The sequence below is a fragment of the Gasterosteus aculeatus genome, chromosome 2 (genome assembly GCF_964276395.1).
Source record: "Gasterosteus aculeatus chromosome 2, fGasAcu3.hap1.1, whole genome shotgun sequence".
Classification (NCBI taxonomy): Eukaryota; Metazoa; Chordata; class Actinopteri; order Perciformes; family Gasterosteidae; genus Gasterosteus; species Gasterosteus aculeatus.
Window position 1 is genome coordinate 18623892 of NC_135689.1, and position 5000 is coordinate 18628891.

Genomic DNA, 5000 nt, shown 5'->3' on the forward strand with positions numbered 1-5000 from the left:
TGGGGCATATATGTACATGTAAAACAGTCCCGATTTCCTTCACCAATCTACACCTAGATCATTTTTGACTGCCTCACATTGATTAAGATTTTGCTTGGCTAATCTGCATTTGGTCACGACACAATTGACTTGAAGATTTTTGGATTATTTGAAAACATGGACCAATACATTGATGATAGGCAGTAACAAAAGGTCCGATTTGCTCATGAATCCCTGTATAGAGGACTGACCTTTTGGCAACTAACAGAAATAGACTTGTGCAGGGACCAGCGTCCTTTAAGGATGCAAATTTCCTCAATTAGCACCTCACGTTGGAACACTGGGGGACAATGGCAAGAAGGTGTTTTTTGACTATGAATTACACCTCCACCTACGTTACAACGGCAGATAGGAAAGAGTCAAGTGCCTGTTAGCAGAGGATGGTTTCGATCCATCGACCTCTGGGTTATGGGCCCAGCACGCTTCCGCTGCGCCACTCTGCTGTGGACCATGAGTTGTGACTCAAAGCTAGGATACGTGGTTTTGAACCCTTTGAAACTAATAACAATGTTTTTGCGCAATGCAACATTGTGGAAGAGCTGCGCATTGATTTGAGATGATCACCTTTGGATCATTTCACCACCCAAGTTAGAATGCAGTGGGAGAATGGTTAAAAGTCAGTTAGCAGAGGATGGTTTCGATCCATCGACCTCTGGGTTATGGGCCCAGCACGCTTCCGCTGCGCCACTCTGCTGTGGACTACGAGTTGTGACTCAAAGGTAGGATTCATGGTTTTGAACCCTTTGAAACTAATAATGTTTTTGCGCAATGCAACATTGTGGAAGAGCCGCGCATTGATTTGAGATGATCACCTTTGGATCATTTCACCACCCAAGTTAGAATGCAGTGGGAGAATGGTTAAAAGTCAGTTAGCAGAGGATGGTTTCGATCCATCGACCTCTGGGTTATGGGCCCAGCACGCTTCCGCTGCGCCACTCTGCTGTGGACCACGTGTTGTGACTCATAGCTAGGATACATGGTTTTGAACCCTTTGAAACTAATAACAATGTTTTTGCGCAATGCAACATTGTGGAAGAGCCGCGCATTGATTTGAGATGATCACCTTTGGATCATTTCACCACCCAAGTTAGAATGCAGTGGGAGAATGGTTAAAAGTCAGTTAGCAGAGGATGGTTTCGATCCATCGACCTCTGGGCCCAGCACGCTTCCGCTGCGCCACACTGCTGTGGACCATGAGTTGTGACTCAAAGCTAGGAAACATGGTTTTGAACCCTTTGAAACTAATAACAATGTTTTTGTGCAATGCAACATTGTGGAAGACCCGCGCATTGATTTGAGATGATCACCTTTGGATCATTTCACCACCCAAGTTAGAATGCAGTGGAAGAATGGTCAAAAGTCAGTTAGCAGAGGATGGTTTCGATCCATCGACCTCTGGGCCCAGCACGCTTCCGCTGCGCCACTCTGCTGTGGACCACGAGTTGTGACTCAAAGCTAGGAAACATGGTTTTGAACCCTTTGAAACTAATAAAAATGTTTTTGCGCAATGCAACATTGTGGAAGAGCCGCGCATTGATTTGAGATGATCACCTTTGGATCATTTCACCACCCAAGTTAGAATGCAGTGGGAGAATGCTTAAAAGTCAGTTAGCAGAGGATGGTTTCGATCCATCGACCTCTGGGTTATGGGCCCAGCACGCTTCCGCTGCGCCACTCTGCTGTGGACCATGAGTTGTGACTCAAAGCTAGGATACGTGGTTTTGAACCCTTTGAAACTAATAACAATGTTTTTGCGCAATGCAACATTGTGGAAGAGCTGCGCATTGATTTGAGATGATCACCTTTGGATCATTTCACCACCCAAGTTAGAATGCAGTGGGAGAATGGTTAAAAGTCAGTTAGCAGAGGATGGTTTCGATCCATCGACCTCTGGGTTATGGGCCCAGCACGCTTCCGCTGCGCCACTCTGCTGTGGACTACGAGTTGTGACTCAAAGGTAGGATTCATGGTTTTGAACCCTTTGAAACTAATAATGTTTTTGCGCAATGCAACATTGTGGAAGAGCCGCGCATTGATTTGAGATGATCACCTTTGGATCATTTCACCACCCAAGTTAGAATGCAGTGGGAGAATGGTTAAAAGTCAGTTAGCAGAGGATGGTTTCGATCCATCGACCTCTGGGTTATGGGCCCAGCACGCTTCCGCTGCGCCACTCTGCTGTGGACCACGTGTTGTGACTCATAGCTAGGATACATGGTTTTGAACCCTTTGAAACTAATAACAATGTTTTTGCGCAATGCAACATTGTGGAAGAGCCGCGCATTGATTTGAGATGATCACCTTTGGATCATTTCACCACCCAAGTTAGAATGCAGTGGGAGAATGGTTAAAAGTCAGTTAGCAGAGGATGGTTTCGATCCATCGACCTCTGGGCCCAGCACGCTTCCGCTGCGCCACACTGCTGTGGACCATGAGTTGTGACTCAAAGCTAGGAAACATGGTTTTGAACCCTTTGAAACTAATAACAATGTTTTTGTGCAATGCAACATTGTGGAAGACCCGCGCATTGATTTGAGATGATCACCTTTGGATCATTTCACCACCCAAGTTAGAATGCAGTGGAAGAATGGTCAAAAGTCAGTTAGCAGAGGATGGTTTCGATCCATCGACCTCTGGGCCCAGCACGCTTCCGCTGCGCCACTCTGCTGTGGACCACGAGTTGTGACTCAAAGCTAGGAAACATGGTTTTGAACCCTTTGAAACTAATAAAAATGTTTTTGCGCAATGCAACATTGTGGAAGAGCCGCGCATTGATTTGAGATGATCACCTTTGGATCATTTCACCACCCAAGTTAGAATGCAGTGGGAGAATGCTTAAAAGTCAGTTAGCAGAGGATGGTTTCGATCCATCGACCTCTGGGTTATGGGCCCAGCACGCTTCCGCTGCGCCACTCTGCTGTGGACCACGAGTTGTGACTCAAAGCTAGGATTCATGGTTTTGAACCCTTTGAAACTAATAATGTTTTTGCGCAATGCAACATTGTGGAAGAGCCGCGCATTGATTTGAGATGATCACCTTTGGATCATTTCACCACCCAAGTTAGAATGCAGTGGGAGAATGGTTAAAAGTCAGTTAGCAGAGGATGGTTTCGATCCATCGACCTCTGGGTTATGGGCCCACCACGCTTCCGCTGCGCCACTCTGCTGTGGACCGCGAGTTGTGACTCAAAGCTAGGATACGTGGTTTTGAACCCTTTGAAACTAATAACAATGTTTTTGCGCAATGCAACATTGTGGAAGAGCCGCGCATTGATTTGAGATGATCACCTTTGGATCATTTCACCACCCAAGTTAGAATGCAGTGGGAGAATGGTTAAAAGTCAGTTAGCAGAGGATGGTTTCGATCCATCGACCTCTGGGTTATGGGCCCAGCACGCTGCCGCTGCGTCACTCTGCTGCAAAGCACCCCAGATGGCACTCGAACCCACAATCCCTGGCTTAGCAGGCCAGTGCCTTGTCCATTAGGCCACTGGGGCATATATGTACATGTAAAACAGTCCCGATTTCCTTCACCAATCTACACCTAGATCATTTTTGACTGCCTCACATTGATTAAGATTTTGCTTGGCTAATCTGCATTTGGTCACGACACAATTGACTTGAAGATTTTTGGATTATTTGAAAACATGGACCAATACATTGATGATAGGCAGTAACAAAAGGTCCGATTTGCTCATGAATCCCTGTATAGAGGACTGACCTTTTGGCAACTAACAGAAATAGACTTGTGCAGGGACCAGCGTCCTTTAAGGATGCAAATTTCCTCATTTAGCACCTCACGTTGGAACACTGGGGGACAATGGCAAGAAGGTGTTTTTTGACTATGAATTACAACTCCACCTACGTTACAACGGCAGATAGGAAAGAGTCAAGTGCCTGTTAGCAGAGGATGGTTTCGATCCATCGACCTCTGGGTTATGGGCCCAGCACGCTTCCGCTGCGCCACTCTGCTGTGGACCATGAGTTGTGACTCAAAGCTAGGAAACATGGTTTTGAACCCTTTGAAACTAATAACAATGTTTTTGTGCAATGCAACATTGTGGAAGACCCGCGCATTGATTTGAGATGATCACCTTTGGATCATTTCACCACCCAAGTTAGAATGCAGTGGAAGAATGGTCAAAAGTCAGTTAGCAGAGGATGGTTTCGATCCATCGACCTCTGGGCCCAGCACGCTTCCGCTGCGCCACTCTGCTGTGGACCACGAGTTGTGACTCAAAGCTAGGAAACATGGTTTTGAACCCTTTGAAACTAATAAAAATGTTTTTGCGCAATGCAACATTGTGGAAGAGCCGCGCATTGATTTGAGATGATCACCTTTGGATCATTTCACCACCCAAGTTAGAATGCAGTGGGAGAATGCTTAAAAGTCAGTTAGCAGAGGATGGTTTCGATCCATCGACCTCTGGGTTATGGGCCCAGCACGCTTCCGCTGCGCCACTCTGCTGTGGACCACGAGTTGTGACTCAAAGCTAGGATTCATGGTTTTGAACCCTTTGAAACTAATAATGTTTTTGCGCAATGCAACATTGTGGAAGAGCCGCGCATTGATTTGAGATGATCACCTTTGGATCATTTCACCACCCAAGTTAGAATGCAGTGGGAGAATGGTTAAAAGTCAGTTAGCAGAGGATGGTTTCGATCCATCGACCTCTGGGTTATGGGCCCACCACGCTTCCGCTGCGCCACTCTGCTGTGGACCGCGAGTTGTGACTCAAAGCTAGGATACGTGGTTTTGAACCCTTTGAAACTAATAACAATGTTTTTGCGCAATGCAACATTGTGGAAGAGCCGCGCATTGATTTGAGATGATCACCTTTGGATCATTTCACCACCCAAGTTAGAATGCAGTGGGAGAATGGTTAAAAGTCAGTTAGCAGAGGATGGTTTCGATCCATCGACCTCTGGGTTATGGGCCCAGCACGCTGCCGCTGCGTCAC

At 46.5% G+C, this 5000-nt stretch overlaps 1 protein-coding gene and 2 non-coding genes across 3 annotated transcripts in view; 1 reads left to right on the forward strand and 2 right to left on the reverse strand.

Annotated features, from left to right (window-relative positions):
* trnas-gcu (transfer RNA serine (anticodon GCU)) overlaps positions 1-6 on the reverse strand; it is a 73-nt gene extending 67 nt beyond the window's left edge. The window contains exon 1 of the tRNA in view: positions 1-6. This exon is cut by the window's left edge and continues 67 nt beyond it. This is a non-coding gene — a tRNA (tRNA-Ser).
* The window catches only part of klhdc8b (kelch domain containing 8B), a 281616-nt gene that overhangs the window by 63573 nt on the left and 213043 nt on the right, over positions 1-5000 (forward strand). The window lies entirely within an intron of this gene.
* Positions 3464-3536, reverse strand: trnas-gcu (transfer RNA serine (anticodon GCU)). Its single transcript has one exon. It is a non-coding gene; the product is annotated as a tRNA-Ser (tRNA).